Here is a 26,176-nt window from a genome sequence, read left to right as displayed (position 1 = left end):
CACCCATTCCTGCATGGAGGTTACAGTCCATGGCGTGCAGGAATCTTGTGAGGTGTTCCCATTATGGTGCCTTTTTCAAAGCAGTCAGGCTTCATCTAGGGACAATGTGTAACATATTCATGTAGTACTTAAAAAGTAACAAAAAGAAAACGCAAAACACGAACAACACACTCATTTGAAATGATAGTGTACATTTTAGTAGATTATTTTATACCAAAAGGATGAAAATCCAATTGGTAGAATCATACCTATGAATTTTGGAAATTTAACATGAAAATGAGCTCCTAAAAGAGCAATGCGCTGAACATGGGCATCTAGTCGCTCGAGACGGGGGAAAAGTCATAAGTTATGGCTGACGGCATGGAGAGCAGATCAGATGCACAACTTCCCAACAACGATGCCGCTTCCTCAGACACTGCAGTCTGGCTTGCCCCATTGAACTTGACCTTCTCCAAGTTTTGTCTAAAAAATTAATCTAAGTCTGAAGTTAAGCTGAGACCAAGCTCACTTCATGTTGTGCATCTGATCTGCTTTCTATGCGGTCAGCCATAATTTATGACTTTGCCCCTGTCTCGAGCGACTAGATGCCCATGTTCGGTGCTTTGCTCTTTTAGGAGCTCATTTTCATGTTAAACTTCCAAAATTCATAGGTATGATTCTACCAATTGGATTTTCATCCTTTTGGTATAAAATAATCTATTAAAATGTACACTATCATTTCAAATTAGTGTGTTGTTCTTGTTTTGCGTTTTCACTTTGTTACTCTTTAAGTACTACATGAATATGTTACACATTTTCCCTAAGTGAAGCCTGACTGCTTTGTGGCAAGCTACCAGAAGGTAAGTACAGGTTAATTTAATGCAGTATAATTTATTGACTTTTTGTGATCCACCCTGATAAGGATTGGGGTTATTGCCTAAGTGGGCTTCCACCGCTCTCAACCAATATCTTAATTTCTTACACAGCTCACCTGCAAAACACTTCAAAAAAGGAGGTTTTATACACCAACTCCCAAAAAGCTGCCTTTTCAACACAGGAAGATGATGATGTTTGAGTTTACTATTAAAATCAGCAGGTTAGTAAAGGTAGTTAAGCATTTTATAGTTGACACAAAGAGTGTCTCCCGGCTTTCCAGTAGTGCCCGCTGAATGTACAATGAAAATAAGCTTCACTAAGCTGGAACTTTGAATACAATAATTTAGAATTACTGAATAAATAACTGTAACAGAGTCAGCTTCTGTAAATCAGCACCAAACCCAAAGGAGCAATGGAGGTACTTTAAGCAAGATAGAGGGAATTATCTAAGCTGCAGTTAAACTAGTTGATAAGGAATAGGAGGGTGGGCATTGGGAGGTGGTGAGAGCACAGGGGAAACATAGGGGAAACAAGGAAAAGGACATTCTTATCCAGATACAAGAAATGTGGTTGTAGTTTAGCAAACAACATCCATCACGTCAAACAGATTGCTGAAGTGCAGGTATCATGTTGGACTGTGAATGGAATGTTAAACACCTGGCATAGGCCTAAAGCTATTTTCCAGACATTGCAGGAATCTAAGTCAGGTATCATAGTTTTACAGAAACTCACAACCCAAACAATCTGAGGAATCGAATGTGAATAATCCTCATTTGTCTGAAGAAACTGGATGAAATCAAAATGCAACCGTGAAATTGGTACCGATTTGCATTCAGAAGACCACAGCAGGAGATCCAAAGAGAAGGTGGGTAGCTATCAGTTAGAAAAAGGGGTCTCTAATTGCCAATGGTGTGTACCCTGGCCAAGTAGGGACCCTTCCTTCTAATCAGGGTAAAGGGGATACACCCCTGCTCACCCCCTTGGTAGCTTCTCGCAAGCAGTCAGGCTTATGTCAGAGGCACTGTGCAAAGCATTTGCACGTAACTCACAGTAAACCAGTGAAAACACTGCAAAAGGACACCACACCAGTTTTAGAAAAATAGCCAATATTTATTTGCACAAAACAAGACCAAAACGATAAGAATACAACATACAGATATTCAAGAACATCAATAAGCAAAAATAGACTTTTCCTTATGATTATCCTGTTGCGCAGGGCTCCCCTGTCCCCATCCTCTTATATGCGGATGATGCCGCTATTTTATCGCAGACCAGATTGGGCCTTCAGAGGGCAGTCTCTAAGTTCACTCTCTTTATGAGTGACAAGGGACTGAAGGTCAACATTAGTAAAACTTACTCTATGTCTTGTCGACAAGGGACAAAGATAATACCCTGCCCTGTCTTCATAGATAACAAAAAAATAGAGATGACAGATCAATTCCTGTATTTAGGGATTTGTTTCAATCGTAAATCCACCTGGAAACAAGCAATTTTAGCGAGAAAATTAGCTTTCTCTAAGGCCATTGGTGCCCTGCAGAACTTTGCAATTAAAATTGGTAGAAGACCTGTCAAAGAGTTGATTGTCATTTATAATGCCAAATGTGCGTCTATGGCGATTTATGGTTCAGGGGTGTGGGGAATCGATTCGGTACTTTGTATTCAACAGCTTGAGAATCGTTTTCTCCGGTACCTCTTGGGGGTACCAAAATGCACCCCAAACTATTTTATACATATAGAACTCGGCCTTGCATACATTTCGGACATTATTATGACGGAACCCATCCTTTTATGGCATAAGCTCTGGCTGACCACTGAAACTGCCTTTAACCGTAACATCATATCCGACTGTTTACAATTGGATGGCGTTAAGCGTGTTAAGTGGCTATCGACAGTTGAAAACATGATGAGTGACATTGGTCATCCAGATTTTTTTAAGAACCCCGCTACCATGGAATCAATATCAAGGAAGGGGCTACGCAAAATGGTTTTGGACCATCTAGAAAATAAAAGATGGAAGACGGAGAAACTAAAAAAGTCCGTACTAGCCTACCAAAATATAATTCTTGAGCGGGGCCCACAATTATATCTTAACAGTGATATTAATAGCTACGCTAGAATGCTTTTATCCAGATTTAGAATGGGTTCCTTTTTCGACTGATCACATTTCCATCTTGTAATGATTTGTCGAGACAAATCTTGTCCTGTCCCTGTGATGATGTGGCCCTCCAATCAAACTTGCACTGCACTTTACTCTGCAAATTTTATCAGGTTCCCAGAAAAATTTTGTTAAGACCAATTCTTAAAGAGTGGGGGATCCGTTCTTGTAGAGAGGCGTTTTTTAAACTACAAAGGATGGAAACCCCGAAAATAATTTTTACTCTAATTAAATTTTTGAAACTACTGGTGAAATTTAGAAATTCAATGAATTGACTGTATATATCTTTTTATAAAAAAGAAAAAAAAATGTTTTAACTCATAGGGCTCTTTGAATTGTACAATCTTAAATAATGTTTTTAAACTATTTATTGTATTTCTTGTGTATGAATATGATCAATATTTCCCCTTTTTTCATCCAAAATTGTAATGATACTGGCCTTTTGTGATACATAGTGAAATCTGTATTGTGCTTTTGATGTATTTTTAAATTGTCAGCTTTTATGATATGAATTCTTATATCGAAATAAAGCTCTATTTGAAAAAAAAAAAATAGACTTTAGAAATAGTTCCTTGAAGTGGATAGCTCTGTCCAGCATTGTGAACCAACCAGACCAACGTTTAGGGTAGACCGTGGTGGTGCGGGCTGGCTGCGGTGACAGAAGACCCTCAAATAGTACCTTTTGTTCCGGCTGACCACCGTGTGCAGGCCGGGTGCGGCTAGGATCGAGGCTGTGGCATGAAGTGGAATGGTGCAGTGTGCGATGCCCTCAGGTCACAGTGCAGGCAGCGGCTCTGTGGCAGCCGTCCAGCAGCATCTGTGAGACGAGGGCTGTGGTGCAAAGTGGGGCAGTGCTGAAAGTCATGGTGCAAGCAACGGGGTCCGTTAATGAATTGGGATCGATGGGGCTGGTGTCACTGGCCCGAGACTGCGGTGTGGGATGTGGAGGTGCATTTTATAACTGACGAGCAGTGCCCCCAAACCACGGTGCAGGCAGCAGCTTTGATGTCAGCTTGCAGCAGAGTCGATGGTGAGACCAGGGCAGCGGAGTGAAGTGAGGTGGTGTAGAGTGCAGTGCCCACATGTTGCATTGCAAGTAGCGGCTCAGTGGTGGCAGCGGACAGTGTCATTAGTGAGCCCAGGATTGCGGTGTTAAGTACAGCAGTGTCTTCCGCAGTGCCTTCAGTTCAAAAAGCCAGCAACCGTCTTGGTAATTGTGTTGAGTTGCGGTTTCCTACTGTGGCAACTGAGACCCACAGTCCCGGATACGGTACCCAGAGGAAGGTAAAGACTTTGCTGCTCCTGAGACTTCTTGAACAGGGTGCAAGTTCTACTTCAAGCCCTTGTAGATACTCAGAAGAGAAAGTTGTAGAAAGTTCAGTCCAGTCCTTTCCCTGCTCATGACAGAAGTAGCCACTTTAGGCCAACACAGCAAAGTAAACAGCAAAGTGGTGGTCCCTTCGCACAGCTTCTCCAGCTCTTCTTCTTGGCAGGTTTCTTGATCCCAAAGAATTCCAAAGTCCTCCCACTACTCTAAATGTAGCTAGGTCTAATCAGTCTGGCTATGAGTCACCCAGGAAAGGCAGGACACACCTCAACCTCCCCCTTGTGTCTGTCTAGCATGAATGTACACCCCCAACTCCTGTCACCTGAACCTAAACAGTGAATACACAAATGGCAGAGTCAGATAGGATGGTTAAGCAAGAAAATGCCTACTTTCTAAAAGTGGCATTTTCAAACACATAATATACAAATCATCTTCACTAAAAGAGGGATTTTTAAATTCTGAGTTCAGGAGGCATAAACTTCATTTCTCAATCTTTCTCAATGGAAAGTTACACTTGTAAGATGTTAAAAGGCAGCTCCATTATAGCCTCTGGGACAGACAGCCTTTTAATAGTAAAAAACGAAATACACTGCATTTCACTATCAGGATCTGTAAAACACACCAGTGCAATTCCTACCTTTCAGAAACACTGCACCCGGCCCATGGGGGTATCGTGGGCCTATCTAAGGGGTGCCTTACATGTAAGAAAAGGGAAGGTTAGAGCCTGGCAAGTGGGCGCACTTGCCAGGTCGACATGACTGTAAACACTGTGTCCAGACACTGCAGTGGAAGGTCTAAGACAACCAGTGTTGTGAGCCCACTAGTAGCATTTAATGTACAGGCCCTGGGCACACACAGTGCACTGCCCTAGGGGCTTACTAGTAAGTCAAATATACCAATCATGGAAAACCAATCATAACACAATGTAAAACTGAAGCACTTGCACTTTAGCACTGAATAGTGGTGCTAAAGTGTGCAGAGACACTAAACCAGCCAAAACGAAGTCTAGCATACCATCAAAAACAGGAGGTCAGTAGGCAAAAAGAGAGGGGGAACACACCAGAAGATGCCAGATCTAACACTATCTCTTTAGGCATTGACACTGAGGGCTAAGGGCATCCCTGAGTGGAATCCTGGAAGGCAACTCCCTGTCACCAGATGTCTTGTCATGCTTGTCAAATCCTGGGAAACCTTTACCACTTTCAAGAAGGGCAAAGTTTCCTCATATCATGCGAATTTGTGGGTGAATTTAAAACTTTGCTCATCCTTAACTGGTACCCAAAGCACTAATCATAGCAGGACAATAGGAGTGATCCTTGGAAAAGCCATACCTTGCCCTTTTGCGGTGGCCTTGAGAAAGCTTTAGCTGCCTTGTCAGCCTCATGCAATCAAAAAAATTCTAAAGAAAAATACACATATTTTGGAAAAAAATAGTAAGAAATTTGGTTAGCCCTCGTCATCAATTCGCATGCTTAACTGTCAATCACATTTTGCCGTTTGCACATATGCATAAATAGTGTATTTCATTGCTTGGCCTGGCCAATAATTTTTTAGCCATTTTTGTTTTCTTTCCTTTCTTTATCCTTTTTATTTTTAATCAGCCTTGTGGGATTAAGCTATGTCTTCTGCTAACGGCAAGCGTATTTTTTCATATATATTTTCTTGTGATGTGTAGCATAACCATAGAGGACTTCTATACTTGCCTACAAAAATGCACCCATTCTTTAAGTTATATGCAATTATTATATTTTTAATCTAACATTTTATATTCGAAACATATTGCCGAAGATTCCGGTGGTAGCATGCTTATCCTGTTTTATTTTTGGTGGCCGATAATAAAAAAAAGTAGTTAATCATTGCACACTATCGTCTTGCTTTGCCAATGGTTCTGTAAGTTTGCTTACATACTATTTAATAAATGACTGAAGAGGTGTTTCATTTTATTTGCTGGTCAATTTGTCAGTTGCCATTTTAACATTCCTATTACATATTGTCAATAGCACACAACATCTTGATTTGTCTACTTCCCTTGTTAATTCCTCTCAAGCTATGAAAATACGCCTATATGGGAAGGTGAACAAATACAGAACAAATGTTAGTCTATTGCTGTGCAAGAAACATAACTACGCATTGTACTTGTGGCCTGTTAGAAAGGTCTGAGCGGGCCACCTTGGCTAATGTATACAGAAAGCTACAGAGCTTGTATGAGCTTCGTGTTATTTCATAGCTCACTTTAATGTTTTATAACCTTTAAAATGTTGCAATCGAGCAAGATATGCATCTTCTTTACCTAATGTATTGTTCTGAAAATGAATCTTTGTTACTGACACTGTATATTTATATTGTAACTCTAGGGGCGGCCAGTGATATTTAGCAGAGGTGTTCTTATCGGCTTCTAGACTAAAGTCTTGTAAAATGGCAGTTTTGTGTTTGAAAAATGATGCTGAAATGTCAGTAGCTCGGCGTGATGCTCGTGGGAGTCAGGATTTACAATCATGACCTGAATGCATGCAAGTACCCAATTTCTAGATTGTCAAAATGCTGCGGTGTCTGTATAAAGAAGCAGTGTGATATCTGCATGGGCACCGCAATAAAAGATGGAAGCGCGCGCTGTTTGCATACTAAGTTCCCTCAGATAGAGGATTAACTGTGGGGAGAATGATGCCCGTTAACTTTCTGTCAAGAGGGCTCGGTTAATGATGCGGTGCTGAGAGACGTCATGTCATGCTGGTTGGCTAAAGAGCTGCGTCACCGTGGCTGTTCCTGACACAAACACATTAAACAGCGTGTACTGCTTATATTTGCTTCGGACATTATGCATAGACAAAACAAAGGAATTGTTAAGCAGGTTTTATCGTGTCTTGCAATGAGACTCATCTAATTCAAGCAACATCCCATTTCAGTTAACTAGTGCAAAAACTAGCCGAAGTTAATTGTTTTCACTGCAGCCAAATTACGTTCTATTATTGACCTTTCTGTTTGCTAATGAGTTGATCAATATTGCTTTTTAGCAAGAACGTTTTAGCCTGAATATTAAACTGAATCTTAAGCATTTTTATTGGATTATTAACCTTCAGCACATCATCATTGTAACACATCCCCATTTTAGCAGATAATATTTGCATTGCAGAGCTTGCAATACTCGATGAAGGTGACAAAAGCGTATCAAACCTTGTAGTATTCCACAGTTCATTGTTTGTCAGGAAGCAAGGGGAATGCAGAGTAGGCAAATGTACTAAAACATTTATCAATATACATATTGCAAAGTTCATTAAGTCAACAGAGCTGGATTACAGAGCAGTGACTAAGAGAGCACACAGAATGACTGACCATTGCCTGATACACTTTACTCACTCTAAGTATTATCCATTTACGTGTCTAGTGAGAGAAGGTAAGTCCTAGGACCTGGAGGTTGAGGACAGCAGCTTCGCCTTCATCTCGAATATGCCACGATACAAAGCATCATTACAAAGTCCGCGTTGTTACGTCGCATACCATTACAATGCAAGTCGTTACAATGACTTGCTGTAGCCAAAGTATTGACTCCAGGGGAGTTATGCTTTGCTGGGAAAGGAAAGTGTGTACACTGGAACCAAACAAAAACAGCCTACAGTTATAAAAAAGAATAATAAAATTAATGAGCTGCAGAATGTTGAGGAGCCAATGACAATCAGACTATCATTTGCCATTAAGAGAATATTATTAAAATCTATGCCACAAAGAAATTAACAAAATTGAAAAGTGTAATAGCATGTCCTTTCTAGCTTACGTTGTTGATCCCAAACCTTGCATTTAAGATATGGTTTGCGCTGAGGCATCAGCTGCAGTTATCTGTGTGAATTCATCAAATCACAGGGTATTATACTGGTAAGATAATTAAGATAATGCACTTACTATGGGAGTTGTATGAAGTCTTTGGTGATAGTTTGGCGGTCATCATAAAATTACGTATGTGTACTATACACTTTGAGGGAGCTGAGTTAGATGGAATTTAACAGTCCACTCTATAAAATACTGCTTGCACTACTACCCTTCTCCAAAGAAAACATGGAAAGTGTGTCTTCCTCTGAAAAGTGTTGGTGATTTTAGATATACATTATGAAAGATTGACATGAACGTTTCAAATTATTTGCTGAACTTCACAAAATATACTAAAATCCGGGGGGCATATTAGCAAGAACCTCGTTAAAATTATCGCTGTTTTAGCTGCAGGAAACTGCCGTTAGTACGGCAATAATGGGCTTGCTAATATGCGTTATAGAATTCCAATAGAAGCCCAGGTTAGATATCCTGCACATCTAACCTGGGCTTCTATGGGAATTCTATAATGCATATTAGCAAGCTCATTACCGCCGTTTTAGCGGCAGTTTCCTGCAGCTAAAACGGCGATAATTTTAACGAGGTTCTTGCTAATATGTCCCCCGATTCTGCCTCTTTCTGCTTTCACCTGAGAACTCAAATGAGGAATTCAGCTGGTCTTATGTTGAATCGAGCCACTCGTAAATTCTATGGAACAATCATCAATGCATCAAAGTCCTATGCATTTAATTTCACTCATAAATGTGACCGCTTTAAGGATCTCGATTACGGTACTTCATTCGTAGTGCCTCAGTAATCCCGACACATATTCACAAGGTAAAACCTTCAAATAATTGTGCTGGAAAAACATGCACAAATCCATGTACTGAAGCTCACAAAGGGGGAAAATATGTGTAATCCCCATGTTAAGACCAATCTATCCTATGGAGCTAAGAACTGGGAAGTCAAACCAAATCCTACTGTCTGTTTCTTCGCAGATATTTTTAACTCTCCATACTGAGGAGTTTATTTATGACATGCTTGCGCCCCAGGAGGGTCATTTTTTTGATGCTCTGACGGCGCAAGCCTCTCAATCATATCTATGAGGTGACACAAAGCCACTCTATGTGGCTTTGCCTGTCCTCATAAACATGGAGTAAGACAAAGCAGCGCAAGTCACTGCCTTGCGCTTACTCTGCATCAAGGAGGCGTTCCATGGAGGTTGCCGTGGGTTTTCCCATTCAACACTCATGGATTTTAAAGCTACCCCAGACTTACTTAATCATGTAAATCTGGGGCAGCACCAGAACCTCATGCCTCCCCACAGCAGGTGAACAAGTAGAAATATTTTTGCTTATCCTCGTTTTTCCCTACCTCCATGTGTTCTTTAGTCTGCAGCACACAAAGAAAGAGGAAAACACTTCTCTGGATTTCTTTTGTGCAGGAAGATGCTTCTTCCTGCACAAAAAACAATCCTGCATTCAACGGAGGCACCCTTGAACCATGGTGCAAAGATGCCTACATTGGCACAAGGCAGCAAATTGTACACCAGCTCAGGGGGAAAGGATAGGAAGGCACTGTAAATCATAAATTCGGTCCATTCCTGCCCTTTCACATTGGCGTAGGGCAGTGCAGCAAGAAGACTTGTGGCACTGCCCTACGCCAGTTCCTCATAAATGAAGCCGTGAGTTTCTTTCAGGACTGTTACAGCTTTGGTAATGAAGGCCCTATGGGTGGGCATTATAATAGGTGCATCAGTATTAAGGATTAAAGTACAGAAAAGTCAGACAGTGTCAAGGGACGATTTGTTCCTCAATTCTCAATAACATTGGCTAAATTGTGTCTAGAATCTTTCATAAAATTCAGGCAATAAGATTCATAGGATTTATAATTTTGTAAAGATTTTAATTAATTATGTACAAATAAATGATTACCTTACCTTACCTCACCAGGCAATAAGATTGCGACTGAATTCGCTGAATAAATGATTATATTGAGAAGAAGTAAAGAGATAAGAAGACTTGTACGTTATTTTACTTCAATGCAGTAGCTTTTTTTCTGTGCATTCTTAGCGAGGGTCACAGCAGATGGCTTGACATAAAGGAGCTGCATTTCTTCATCTGCAGTTATAAAGAGCACACATACTTTTTGTTGGACCTAGTAAAAAAAATCGATTATGGTAGAGAGGTGTCGGTACTGGATGGCTGGAATCTAAGGTAAAGAAAAATAACTGTGAAAACAAGTCTGGTAGCCAAATCACTTCTCAATTGAGGCTGGCACTATTACCCCTCAAAGACATGAGGTATGCTTGATACCTTTGGATAAATATATCTAGGTTTGTACTGGTTTGAACTGATATGACTCCTTTCCCTTAAAAAGTGGGTAATTTCTAATGTGACTTTATAATCTCGAGTGAATTATCTGAACAGGCAAATACTAATCTTTCTGAGAATGTAGTAGTTGGAATAATTCCTGTGTGAGGGCTCATGGGTGACATCACTTCTAGGTCATAGGCCCAGAAGTGATATCATTTAATTTCAATTAACTTTATTTCGGTTCAATGACCGATAAACGTGCACAGTGCAAAAATGCTCAAAAGCATGATAGTTACGAATCACAGCTCATAACGGTGTAAGTATATAAGAAAATTACAATCATAATACTGTGATTGTCAAAGTGCTGCCACAATATTAAGACAAAAACCAAATGAACAAAAAACTCAGAAAAGTCCTTAAAAGTTGGCTCATTAAGGGTCCGCTATGACACCTACATTATCTGTATTATTTTCTAGTATGGGCAGCTCAAGAATTCTCACTGAGATGGGTGAGATAAAAATGCGCACTACAGTGGTTAAGAAGATAAAATATTGAAACAATAAAACCTAAATATACAGATGCATTTCTCCCAACAGTTCTTGCCCTAATATGATCATAAAACCATAAATCATGCTATTCGATGTTGAAGTTGTGCTGGTCCATAGCAAGTGGAAGAAATTACAACTGTTAATATGCTTGTGGGTGAAGTTGCCTTCCCAGCTCTTTATCATCATCATCATTCTTTATTTCGACTTTATAAAACCATAATAGTACAGAAATACAGATATCATAATCTTGATTATGTACTATTTGATATATCACTTACGCATTCCATCTGCCATATTATGCAAACCATAAGGCATATTACCAAGCCTGGCGAAATGACATTATCGCCGCTTTAGCGGCCGTTTTCGGCCGCTAAGCTGCGATAATATCCTCGCCCTATTAGCAAGCTGGCGCTAACTGATGTTAGCGACAACTTTTAGGCGATAGCGAGCGGTTTGGGGCCCGCTTTGCATGTCAGCAATGTTTCCCACATCCGGCGAACCTCGACCGCTACTCATCGGCATTCAGCCGCTTTTGCTTCAATAGAAGGCATTACCCGCCTCTATTCAACACGCGCTGCCTACCCTACAGCCTTCGCCACATAACGCACCTTGGTGCTAATACTTGGTGTAAACACCCGACTAGGACCGGGTGGGAAATATCACCGGTCCACTGATACCATGTTTTTCCACAAATATTCAGCCCTGAAGAGTCACGGGTCATGGGTTAACACCCGATCTGACGTAACACGTGTCGGCTGGTTTCTTGCTCCGTGGGTCTCCTTTGGTAGGAGGACCATCCACATATCCATTAAAACAAGACAGAAAGAACACTCGTGTGCGATCTTATCCTTAACACCATACTGTGATCACTCATATTATTACATTTGTTGTGTGCTCTTGACTTTGTTTTCTACATGTCAGCAATGTTTATCGCTAATGACATGCAAAGTGGGTGTACCCAACCTATTAGCGACTGAAAGCAGTCGCTAACGTCGCTATCACCTATTAGGCAGGTGTAGCGATGGAAATATTCCCGCTATCGCCAAAAACTAACGCCTGCTCAGACCAGTTCTCAGCCATGTTATCCAACGGGAGGTGGATAACATGGCTAAGAGCATTTTGTCACTAATGCGTGAATATCGATGTATTCTCAGTGATATTCACGCATTTAGCCTGATTTTTATCGCTTTTGAGATAAACCTTGCTAATAGCAAGTTATCTCAGCGATAAAAAACGGTGATGCGCGGCGATAAAAATATTGCCGCTAACCCTACTTAGCGATAAATATCACTATTTGTTGGTAATATGCCCCCAAGTTTCCCTTTTGGAGTTTGATGGTAGGTATCCCTTCTTATTACTTATGAGTCAAGTTTGTTGCAGAGCACAGGGCCTTGAGCTCTCAGGATCCCCTCCATATTTTTTTCATTCCAATTGGTTTGCAGGGTGTGCAGGAATTCCTGGACCTAAGCCTTCTGAAGGGAACAATGTGAGGGGCCAGTTTTTCCAAGCAGTCAAAATCCCCTTCCCAAGAAAGCATGTGCATGGGAATGAATCCTGTGAAAGATGTGAGGTTACTGTTTACCCATTGCATTGAGAAGAACTGTTTTCGCTGTGAGTTCCTTTCATGCATGGGAAGCTTCCCTACCCTCATGGCATGCAAGTCCTGGAATTCCATTATATAAGTACCATTTCTCCCACATCCACTCTTATTTCCAGACATCAGATAATTAAATATTTAGAATTATTGAAACATATTTTCTATGCAGTTCTGTGTGTCTGGATGATAAATTGCTATTGACAGTACATTGCAGTATTTTATATATGTCTTTTTATCATACATTGAGAACATTTTAAAAAATGTTAACCGTAAGAATTATGAATTAAGTATAACATATGGCAAGAAATCAACAAAAAGGAATATTTTTGTGCGCCATAAGGAAAACTGCACATTGGTGGACGAGAGTTTCCATGAGTCATTGATCATTTTTTTTCTTTTCATTTGTTTTCATGGAGTAAACAGCAGTCTTGGTGGAAAAACACATTCGCCTACCCATGAAGTTCGGGGTTTTTCGTCTACTTTTCCCATCCTTGATAAGGATTAACTTCAGCTACTCGAAGGAGTACGTTTCTGACCATTTCCATAGTGAGAATGGTCTGTGATCGGATTGTGAATGCTCTCAAACTGATGTGCTTGCGAGCATGCACAATTGTCAATGCTAACCACGATTTGTAAAAATTGCGGCTGCGTTTCTGATGAACAATCACAAGGGAGTAGATGGGCTTAAATTTGCAAAGTACCATTTTGTGAATTCTTAGCCGTTGTAAACCCAGCTGTTTTCATCTTTAAAAGTACGCCAAATGCCGAAATCCCTGAGGGGCAGATTTACAATTACTGGCGCATCCCTGCATATCGGCAGGGATGCGCCAGTTATTGTGCGCCGTAGCTCCGCCACCCTTGATGTGCCGCATTTACAATGCGGCGCGCCATGGGGCAAAAACGGCACACATGTGTCACGCATCTGTGCCATAAAAGCGGCGCATTGCTGGAGTTGCGTCGCATCTGGGAGATGCGTCATGTTGTATATACCCCACACCATGGCGCATCTTTTGCGCCGCCGCTGCGTCACAAAAGTGACGCAACAGCGGCGTAAAAGCAGCGCAAGGGGCTTGCAAATCTGCCCAAAGTGCATCCGCCCAATGCCTCTATCATTCAATGAGAATGTTCATGCTTTTTAAATATCATTATTGAACACTCTGCAACCAGATAAAACGTTTTCCTTTTCTTTTTTTATTGAAACAGAAGTTGAACAAAAAATGTGCTTCAAACACTAAAGTGATGGCGCTACACATTGAAATCCAAATATAGAACTAGGTAGATTAAATGATTTTGAAACAATGTCGCAGGAGATTAAAATCTTATAGGGTTCTTTGCACTACGAAATCAATGAAATGATACCATAGTTTTCGTTTCTATAATTCTAAAAAATATAAATTCAATCGGTGCCTCCAGAGCCAATACAAACAACTGAATGAGACGACCTGTTATGTCATGGAAACAAGCAAATGACAGTGTCGCAAGACAACAAAATGCACATCGATATCCCAAACAACTATTATTGCCTCACATGTGAATTAATTGGATCTGGCAGAGCAGATTTCATCCCAACCATGCTGATCACAACTAAAGAGAGCAGGGCTGCGCAGCAGAAAAGGTCACCACTCCAATTTCGCCTTTTTAATCTCTCAGTGACATCTCTTCTGTTGCAATCATGTCTTTGAAAAGGTGGAGATGTGTGAAACAAAGTGTGAACACATTTCTTGCATCTTCAAGAATCAGAAAACAATGTAATGTATCGCATGTGGTTTAGTCTCAATGTTAAGCACTCGAAGCTCCTATTAAACTATAACTAGAACTTGAAAATGTTGAGAACTCCCCAAAGATAATGGAGGTGCTCAGGTTCAACAATGGATGGTTCAGAACTTCTGCTTCAGCATGGCAATATTTGTCTTCTTGTTTCTCCCTTTTTAATTTCCAACATTTTACCCCCAATAGGTAGCATGCTCTCATGGATTTATAGCCCTTCTGCCTCAATTTATACCAGTTATTAAAGAGCCATATTCCCTGTTGCAGGCCCTTAACTGCAATTTCAGACTACGACTCAGGTTCGAAGCCTTTAACAACTGTTATTGCCCTCGGCAGGACGCCATACATTACTGTTATTGCAAAAGAAGCAATCTTACAAGCAAGATCACTTTGGAAAATGATTTCGGTGCTTGCCTGGTAACTTTATGAAACATGCAATACCCTTCTTCCTGTAGTTATCATACATATGAAGAGTGAACTAATTCCCTGTGTGAAGAAGTGTGTTGCATCCTGCTCTTCCTCTTTCCTTGTCCTTTCTTAGCGTCTTGTACTCTGCTGCTCAGCCTCTGTGAGGTCATCCACTGTTCTAGTTGTGTATGTTTAAGTGTACTATCGGTGGGGCCTTTACTAGAACTTACCATCTATATTACATGCTGTACCTGCCCACTTTGTAATTTCATTTAATCAATAAATCTACCCCTTGGACACAGCAACCAAGGATTCATGTTTCTTTTATGAAATGTTACAAAGAGGGGTCTCAATTGCATTAGGTGAATGTGTAAAGGACAGTGGCGATGAGCAGGGATTGTGAAACATTTTAAATACACCTGTGAAATGATAGAATTTTGTGAAAACTGCTAAATGTTACTAATTGCAATGGTGCAAACGTTTGCACCATTTGGTACTGATTGTTTTCCGTTTGAGCAGGAACTTCTTTTGGGAGACTGTCTTGAGCCAAAAATGTCACAAGAAAGACAATTTCTCCTCAGGTCTGTCTGCTTACACAAGTCCCGCATGATTGCATGATTTTGGAAAGTAAGGTATGTCCTCACGTTCAATTGTCAAGTGAGATACCACAAAATTAACGTTGTGTGAATTTGAATAATATTTCCTAAATTTCATGTAGTTTTCATGCAGTTTCACTAAAAAATCTCAATTTTGCAAACAGTTAGAGCTGGGTTAATTGCTGACAGCCACTTTTATTTGTGATTCAGAAAGATGAATGGAAAGAGTTAATATCTTTGTTCCTCATCTATGAGTGACGCAGTAAATGGCCTGACTTACCGACCTCTGGATTCACCAAAAGTGGAGATATACGGGTAACTCAGAGGGTGGGGAAAATTCAGGCCATTAAAAGTTGGACCCTCAAAGTCCACTAACAAATGAGGAATTGACAGGGTAATTCAGAATTCCGGGTCTATTTCCCCCAGTAGTTCCATATTTTTCTCGATACTTTCCAACAGGGATTTTGTATATTTTCAACAGATGTAACCACGGGGTCCAGAAAAGAGATTTGTGGTGATTCTTGGGATCACATAATTCCAGTGGGCCAGTAACTTCTGTTACCGCCCTATTGGAATTAAGAGGTCACTCATAATAATGTAAAGGTGCTAATGTGTATTACTCTTTGCCCCATGAATTCGTTAATCTGGGTCTTCATGTCCTTGTAGCCAGTGAGACAGAATGTATGTTGCTAAAGAACTCTCTGCACCAGCAAAACTGCAGAAGCCAGTAATATTTCCAAAAAACACATAACATTCTGGTCTTGTTTCGTGCTGCTTCATCAATCAGAAGAGGTCACAAAGTGCCCAAAGAGTAGGCTGCAGAGTGTGTTTGATCCACAGAAAAGGTGGCCCTTTTTCTGACAGATTTACTGAAAGGAAATGCCCTTTTTACAGAATTTCCCCCACTTTTTGCCCACGCTCTTTGCCTTATTTGGTGCTAGTTTACTGACTCAGAACACTAGGGTGCTGATGTCTAGCGCCCTGTGTATGTGCTCTTACCCTTAAAGTATATATCGAATTGGCTAATCTCTGATTGACATATATTAATTACCTGTAAGTCCATAGTAGTGGTTTTCTGCATACCTGTATTTAACTTACGGGCATGTAAGTTAAATGTTACTAATGAACTGCAGCACCTACTTGTGCCACCACAAAAGTGACAGTGCAAAGCATGTCTTCAGGCCTTCCCTGTGTACAGTTTTAAAAGGGCATATTTAACCTGGGGAAATAAACTTTTTGCAAGGCATAAACCTTCCTTTTTAATGCCGGGCAGTTACCCCTAAGGTAGGCCTAAATGTCCATAGGGCAGGATGCATGATATTTAAAAAGTTGGACATGTGTTTTTAAGTTTACCTTGACGTGCAGGTAAGAACGATGGGGCCAGGTGAGGGATTTCGACGGAAGATGATGAGGGGAAAATGAATTATTTACTTAATTCCCCTCGTCATCATCCATCAAAATCGCACCACACCTGGCCCCACCCCCTCACTGCTCTTACCTGCACAGACTACTGTTGTGGCAGGGAACAATTTCAAAAGTCATACTCCCATAGAAAAGCCCTGGGTTAAGTTACAAACCTTACAATGTATAACTTTGGTTTGGGAATAGATAGATCCATGAAGCAAGGACTCAACTTACTAGGAATATAAAGTCTGATCTGATGGTAAAATTGGATTTTATATTAACAATTTTGAAAATGGCACTTTTTGAAAGTTGTCATGTCCTTGCCTAATGCCTCTAGTAGCCCTTTCTGAGATTATTCTAACTGTCACCTGGCAGCCTCCTGTGAGATGTGATCTGCTCTTGGGAAAGGGAGCAAAAGGGCCTTCTCTGGGAGGAGGTGTGACCTTCTCCTGACAGGATGGTCTGGGGGAAGTGGCCACCAACTGTACAAGCTTCAAAGGGGCAGCCCCTGTCATAGGCAGATGACACTCACACCTAGGCCTGTCCCAGTCATTTTCTTAGTAGTCAGAGTGGCACCAACCCCACTCTCGGAAAAGACTGTCTTAGAATTGGTTTTGCAGGGAGAGGTCATCATTTCCATAGACACACATGAGGGGTCTGCACAGAGCTCTGACCAAGAGAAAAATGATTCTGTGATTATAGGGTTTGACAGAGCAGGACACTAAGTAAGTAAGTAAGTATAAGCTTTATTTGATAAAAATATCATAAAAGCATGTACATTTAAAAATTCAGATACTAAAAACACGTAACAGGATAAAGTACGTCATACTATACGTTACAATATAAATTACATATTAAGTTCCACATGTAAAAGAAAACCAAAGATAAAAACCAAGGATAAAAAGGGGCAATCCATTTCACAAGCTAATAGTATTGGATCAGGCCCATAAAGGCTATTGCACTAGACAATATCACTCAAAGCCTTGATTTTATTTTATCTATCGACCATACACATCCAGGGTATTGGGACTTGTCGCATTTTTTGCCTGGCTCTTTTTTCTTATCAGCCATGCGCATCCCAAGAACTTGGCCACTCGACAAATCAATGTTGGTGAAGAAGTGTCAGTTCTTAAAATGCGTAGTGCAGCGCGGTGATTCATTAGGCCTACCATTTTACAGACTGGCTTGAGCCATTTGGCTCTAGCCATTCTGTAGGCCGGGCAAGCAAAGAAAAAATGGGCAATAGACTCATTATGATAGGCGCAGCCTGGGCAGGTGACTGGTATTAGGTTAGGCCCATTCCAAGATGCTGTCACACTATTGAGCGGGAGGGTCCCTAGTCTCAACTTCATGTATAGGACCCTGTCCCGAGGGACCTGTATGAAATCGAGATAGGGTTCCAATTTACAGATGGATTTATGTTCGAAGAACCCCTCAGTGAGTTTCCCTATTTTGGGGTTAGATAACTCTTGTATATGCACCCAATCCCAATAGGCATGCTTCAAATCCTGTTTTGAGGGTGGGGTCTGGCTAACCCAGGCCTCTCTGAGTCCAATATCTATTAAAAGCTGTCAGGTCTGCTATCCATTTGATCCTGCTCCCTGTGTCAACTGATATCAATTCATCGAGTGTAGCAGCATAGTTGGACAATTCAGCAGTCCTTCTTATGCGCGCCCAAAAGAGCAGGGGACGAAGGCATGCAATATCCTGATGGAACGCCTTCGCATGTCATAAAATAAGGGCTTCAACGGGGTGGAAATAGGGAGGGAAATAAGGTCTCGTAAAAACTTGTTTTCAGATTAAGCAAGCTCACTAACGTTTTCGAAGCCCCATAGTTTGGTCCCGTATACGGCTGAAGGTAGTGCTTTGCCGTCATAGACAGCAAGCGCCGGGGCAACTGGTCTGCTCTCAGACTGATGTTGTTCTCTGGTGATAGCCCCAGACACCCACTTATGGCTTAGGAGCATTTTGGCTAGATGGGAACTCCACCTCATGTTCTTAGAGACCCGAATTCAGAGGTAGTCAAAAGACTCAACAGTGTCTAAAGGGGTATCGTTCAGAGTAATGCCATTTCTGAAGCGATTCGACGGGTTGATGGTCATTAATTTAGTTTTATTTGTATTGATTGTCAACCCCCGAGCATTGCAAAAAAGACTAAACCTATTTAGGAGTTTCTGGAGGCCACCCGGTGACTTAGAGATCAAGAAGGTATCGTCGGCGAACAGGAGGATTGGTGTCTTCTCCCCCGCCAAAGTGGGAGCATCAGCTGGTTCTTCTTTAAGATGGTCTACCACCCCGTTGATGAATAATGAAAACAGGGTGGGGGCCAGCACGCATCCCTGGCACAATCCCCTGTTCACCACGATCCTCTCTGTCAGTTGCCCCTGTGATCCCCACCTAATTTTGGCATAGTTGTCGTTATGCAGGCGTATTGTGATGTCAAGGATCTGAGGGGAAATGCCCAGTTGTTCTAGGACCTGCCAGAGTTTATCCCGAGGCACCAGGTGGAAAGCGGTCTTCAGATCTATGAAGGCCAGATACAAGCTGCCTTTCCCTAAAATCACTATTTTCCAATAGATCATGAAGAATCTGAACACCTGGTCCATTGTTCCCACCTTTTGCCTAAACCGCGCTTGATAATGGGACAAGATGTTAGCATCCTTCATCCATGTTCTAATCCTCATAAGGAGGACCCTGCCAACCACCTTTTGAATCGCATCAATTAAACTAATCGGTCTGTAGTTGGCAAGGTCCTCCCTACTTCCCATCTTAAAAATTGGAAGGACCTCCGCTCCTTTCCAAGAATCTGGGACAGGGGATCCCCTTGCTATTAAATTCATTACCAATAAAATGAAGAGAGCCAAGGCTTGTAATCATACAAAAGCAAGTCCCCGGGGATCCCGTCAGGTCCTGCAGCCTTTCCGGGAGCAATGCTATTGTTGGACTTGGCCCTTCTGGCAGGTTCACCCCTAAACTTTTTGCTTTTAATGGTGACCTGGTGATGGTGATTTTTGGGTTCTGCGCACTTTCACTGTGTCCCAGTGGAAAGTGCGTGCGCACTTTGAGTGCATGTGGTGAGATAGGCCTGCCCTCCCATAGGAATGAATGGGGAATGTCTGTGTCCCTGGTAGTTCCTGATGCGTGAGGTGTGCATGCTCGAGTTTGGTATGTGTGAACTCGTGTGATTAAATGCTTCGCAATGATGTATGTGGCATGATTGTGTCTTGTGCGGAAGTACTGATGGAGAGCGGTAATTTCTTCTGGTAGTTTCTCAATGCAAAACCCTCATGCTACCTCTATTTTACCGCTCAAAAGGTGTTGGGCCCTTCACACCATGTATTACCATCAGGAGAAATTTAAATAAAGATGAACAGTCAAAATGCAATTATTATTGTAAGCCAATAAAGAGAGTTGTTGATTATTTTAAAGGGTTTTATTTTCTAGTCAAAAAGTTAATTTTTCTCTGACCCTTTATTCATTAGTAAAATATCAATTAGGTTACAGAATTTGGAAAACAGGAAAAATATCAATAATACAGAACACATTACAGTCTGCATATAAGCATTACATGTAGTTATGAAAAATGTGGCGCAAAAGTCTTAAAGAGTTTCTAAGAAAAATAGTCTTGCAAAGCTAATCAGTACTTAAATAGTTTGCAAAAATATGCTATTAAGAGAAATAAATGCATAAATCAAATAAATCTTTTCAGACCTAATTAATTAGTCAAAACATATTAGCATCTAATCCTATCCTGATCCACTGCCCTCTCTGTCTGTCTGTGTCTAAAGAGGAAAGCAGCCCGCCCTTCACAGGCCTCAAAGGAATGTGGCATAAAGTGCCAAGATATGACGTGGAAGCAAGAAACCTCCCCCTGACACTCCTCGGACGCAAGCCCGCCCTTTAGCAATCTCCCGGGACGTTTCTCGTACCTAACCCATAGAAGCCAGCTGAGCTGAGAAAAAAGAAGAAGTGGTGGCTCCCATCCAGAGAGGACAGTATTTATACCATAATTATTGGCAGAGTACACAAAGATGTAACATTTTTCAGGAGAACCTTACGTGATTGGTCAGTCATAAAGGCATGAGGTCACACTTCCCTGACTCATTCTAAAAAACCTGACTTCACTAGTCCTAACAAAAGAAGCATACATGAATAAATACATTTATAAACATTTGCAACATTTACTAGGAAAAATGTTTCAATCTAATTCATCCTTCTTCCTTCTCAGCGCAGTAGATGGATACTTTTAACTAACTGGTACATTGGCAGAATGACAAGAATGTGCAGTTCACGCTGTTCTTGTCATGAGGAAAGCTGCCACAGTCTGCGCATGCTCCCTTCTCATTAAATTGAAAGTCAAATCCTTGATGGATTCACAGGCAGCCATGTTTTGTGTAGGCCCCAAAAAATAAAACAAACACAAAGATAATATTAATTTCATGTAAATCAGTCCAATATGTGTCCCAAGTGCATTATTAATTCACACACATTATAAAAAGAGGTGTTATTAACTGAAAATGTTTATCAAAATATGCAACAAGTCAAAGTCTATTAAGACAGGAATAATACATTTAGTTTACATGGATGTGCTGGGAAGAGAGAAACACATTCTATTAAAAATCTTCAAAGGTAAAAAGGCCACTTTTTCTCTACATTGCAAAAAAACACATGTTAATTTAATTCAGCAAAAGCATTTTCAGTCTGAAGTGAATAGGCCTCACTTTTCATGTTTTTCATGTGCCATGTTTTTAACCTGCACCAAAATGTGCGTGGCAATTTAAATGCAGCCTGTCTGAAGCACAAAAAAATAAAACAATGCATGACTGCAGATGAAATCTGCTCCATCAATCCACCCTCTTGATAATTCAAATCATAATAAAATGATTTATAATTCATCACACATATTTCATTTCATAAGTGACAATTATTTATTTATTTTTATTTTTATTTATTTTTTATTTTTTTTAAATTGCAAAGCTGAGCATATAAGAATGTTACTTCTATTTCTAAGGCAAAACACAAGTTTGGTCTGTAATCAGATCATATATAGCCAAGCTCAAATGTTTTAGTGCAGAGATCTGTAAGTAGCTTCTTGGAACAGTTAGTCTTCTTTAAAATAAGTAACTAAAATAATAAAAAAGGAATTCAACAGGACAGTTTCAGCATTTTTTTACTCATTGTCATCAGCTTGTCATCAGTATGGCTCATACTTTCCATGCAAATTGGACTACTTAGGTGCTGAGAAACTCTGACAGAGCACCATCAATCCTTTGCACTTTTTCAACCAAGGCCTTTCACTCTTATTTTCACTTTAATCAGATTCAGATGTTTCACCACAACATCTCTCAGATCAAAACCGTTGCACCATCCATTATGCAGATCTTGTGTAGCAGCTGCAATCTGGTGAGAAACTGCACACTGTACATCAACCAGACCTACACAGCAATGGCTAGTGTTCTCCTCAGTGTTTTCCACAAGTGCATTTGCATATGCATTTTCAAGCCACTTTAGTGTTGCTGAAACACAGTCTTTTGCAAAAGGTAACTCAGTGCTGCCATTGTGTTGCTTTATTATGCGTGACACTTCAGGCAGATAGCTGCAATCCATTCCTTGTCCAATCTGTTGTTCTGCACTCATTATTTTTGAGACCACATTATGATCTGATTTCAGAGAAACTGGCCATCTATACCTGGGCATCAGTCTTTGCAATAACACATTTGCCACTTTGCAATTGTCATTTTTCTCAAAAACAGTTCTGATACAACCCTGTTGTGCTGCTTCAAAAACATTTTCTTGAGCCTCTTTTAATTCATCTGTGAAGATTCCATAGAATGTACATGCTAACAGAACACAATTTTGTGCAACTGAATTAGCATTTCTCTCTCCCATGACAACAGTGACTCCCAATTGAGCAGATATACTGCATGTTATGGTAAGGGCAATCAATTTCGAATTTTGGGCTGGGGTAATTACTAAAAGCCATGAAGCTTTGACAACATCATGTATAAGGAGCACAGCATGTGCTGCTTTTAATGTGTCACCTTTCAAACTTGGGCCATCTACAAAAAGGACACTGTTGGGCTGACTCAGATGTTCATCCTTCAAGTCTGAATTTGGCTTTATGCATATTTTCATGATATTTAGACACTCATATTCATTTTCATCATAATCCAATTAATTTGCTGACATTTCTGTGAAGTTAGGGTCAAAGGCCATTGGGCAATACATCACAGACCTTTGAAAACATTCATCTTTTTGAATAAGCAATGAGAGAGCGCAGCCCTCCCTCTCACTGCAAATTAGTGTATTTTCTTTCAAATAAACTTTCATTCCTAGTGCTGGGGCGCGCCATTTTTTCTCTTTCAACTCTAGGAATGCTTTTGTGCAGTTGTTGTCCAATGGAAGCGGATCAGACACACCTGAGTGTGTCAGCCTCAGTAAAGGCTTAGCCACTAGGGAAATGTTTAGTAACCACTCTCTACAGCAGCTAACCATTCCCAAAAATTTCCTGACTTCTTTCTGAATTTGAGGTGGATTCATCTTGGAAATTATTTCCACCTTCTCTGGTGACACCTTTCTACCTCCCTTTCCAATTTTGTGTCCCAGACATTCATCTTCTTTTTGACAGTACTCCTGACTATTCTCATGCAATGGCACTGTGACATGAACTTGGCAAAAATCAATAAAAATAAGCCATTCTTCACCACATGGAATGTGAAAAAATATATTGGCTGGATTCGGTACCACAGGACAACATGGAAAAAATATGCTTTTAATCTCCTGCACTATTCTGTTCTTTTTATTTGGTTTCTGTGAACCTGTGATCAGAAAGTTACATAAACTTCCAATCAATTCCATCAAAAATCCTTTTACTGGTAAAATTCCTGCAACTGATTGTGTTCCTGAATACATGTCATCTGGTTCAAATTTTAATAAGACATGTTCTGCACATTTTATTAACCTGGCATCCTTCTCTGTGAACTCTCTTATTTCTGTGTTTATTATTTTTTCCAAAGCAGAAGGTAATTTTTCAACTGTCTTTTCTGAAAATAATGCTACAACTGTCTCTTGTTGGGCCATTTTAAAATGTACATCCTCATCAGGAATCTGAAAAATAACATTATCTGGGGTACAGTAATCTGAGCTGCTTAATTTGCAAAATAATTGTTTTCCTGCTAGGCCTGAGTCACAGACAACAGTTTTGCAATCTTCCTCAAATGGGCCTAATTTTGGTGCAACCTTTTCTAAAACTGGGTTTGTAATTTCTTTGTTTAAAACTCCTGCAACTAAATCTAGACTTTCCATTGCCTTCACAATGGAATTGGTAAATTCAGAATTGTGAGTGTTAAAACTCTCATTTGCAAACAAAGCAACCTGTTTGACTGGGTTCTCATTTTGTCTCTGGAAATAATTCACATTTGCTCTGGGCAACTTATTTAAATTAATTTTAACATTTTCCATATTTTGTGGGACCATCTGTGCTTGAAAAATTCCTGCCATAGGTACCTGTTTCTGAACTGACATTTGCATTTGCTTAACTGGCATATTTTGCATCTGCAATTCTCCATGTTTTTGTGCATCATGTTTAAATTTATATTTCTTCTTCCAATGCTCAAATCTGTCATAAAGATGGCAAAAGGACACATTTTCCAGCAGTACAACATCCATACCTGAATTTGCACTAACCAAAATACCTTTACTTCCATCCTGTGCTCTTTTAATCTGTACCCAATCAACATCCTTTGCTGGCACTCTGCCCTTCAGGAAAATAATCACTGCTATATTTTCCTCCATAACAACAGGAAATGATGGTGCATTCATGCAAACCATTTTCACTGTCTCCTCACTTGGCCCTTGAACAACAACTTTAGATTCAAACCACAATTTAGTCAGCATGGCAATATAAAAGAACATTTCCAAATTAATGCACAACTCTTTCAATATTTCATCAAATCCATCAACTTGTGGGTACCACAGCATAAATGTGTCTCTCAATTGTGGGATTGTGTTCAGAAATGCTGCAAGTTCACTTTTATTCTGTGGCATATGAACATGCACTTCTCCCACCATTTCTCTCAATGAGTAAGCAAAAGCTTCTCCCTCATTCTGCTTATTATTTTTCTCAATTATATCTGGTGGCTTCTTTTCCTTAGGCAGTTTCCTTTCTAGGTCTGGTTGTTTCTTTTTCTTCTCATGTTTTCGTGCCCACTTGTCTCCTAATTTCTCAAACCCATTGCATTTAAAAAAATATTTTATTTCTGCAATGTGCAATTGCATTCCTGAAGAACACATTTTCTCATTTGCTTCATCATCCATGTGTACCCTGAAACCTTTCTGAAATGGAAAACTTCCTGAAACATCATTTTCATATTTTTGAGCCAAGTCTGTCAGTCCATTATGTGTAGTTAATGCACATGCAGCTGTTTCCTTACTCAGGGAAATTAATTCTTTTTCATGACACTGGTTCACATTTTCATTATTTAAACAGCAGGGACAGTTAATTTCTTCATGTTCACATGTTGAATTTAAAACACTAAGCTGTTTCTCTTTTTCAGGGCCTGTGTTAATATGTTCCCCCATGTTTTCTATATTTTTAATCACTGCTGCTTCCTCAGAGCAGGTTTGAAAAATCCCATTTTCAAATATATTTATTTTATCCTGGGCTGCAGATTTTGTTAATATCATTTTTCCCTCACCTTTCAGTGCTTGGGGTAATTTCTGTTCAATAATCTGTGTATTCTGAGTTTCTGAAATAAACTCTGGCAAAATCACTCCTTCTGCAGCCCTTTGCACCTTTTCAGTAGGGCCCATATTAATTGGGACAGTCATAATTTTTCTAGGCATTATCTGTGCATCTGCAGTTTGCAATTCTTTGACTGAATCAGGCACATTTGAAGCAGTAACACCTGGAGGTATCACTGTCAGTACTGAATCAACAGGCAATGGTTCAATATAAAATGTCTGCACAGTTCTCTCAGTCTGTATTTCTCTCTGTTCAACAGAAGCAGTAGCCCCTGTAGTATTTACTGGTGCACTATTTTCAGTATTTTTCATGGGAACCACATAAAGTGGTGGACACTCAGTTAACAATGCATCCATTATTTCATCCCCAGAATTATTATTTATTTGAAGCTCTTTTTCAGCATTAATTCCCTTCTCCTGTATATGGTGCTTTACCTTTTCATCCTCACTTGCTTTCTCTCTTGCTGCTTTTTCCCACAGGCTTAAGGCCTCAAATTGTGCAGCTTTAGATGGTGTCTTTATTTCACATAACACTTCCCTTAATTTGTCAATAATTTGCAATTCAAAAGTACCATCTTTTGGAAACCTCAAAGCACCCTCTTTTTCAGTAATCTTGCACCATTGTTGAACCCACATACATGTGTTTTGTCCCAAACTGGTAGAC

This window comes from Lissotriton helveticus, chromosome 5_1, assembly GCF_964261635.1.
Source record: "Lissotriton helveticus chromosome 5_1, aLisHel1.1, whole genome shotgun sequence".
NCBI lineage: Eukaryota > Metazoa > Chordata > Amphibia > Caudata > Salamandridae > Lissotriton > Lissotriton helveticus.
Note: the sequence above shows the minus strand (reverse complement) of the source record.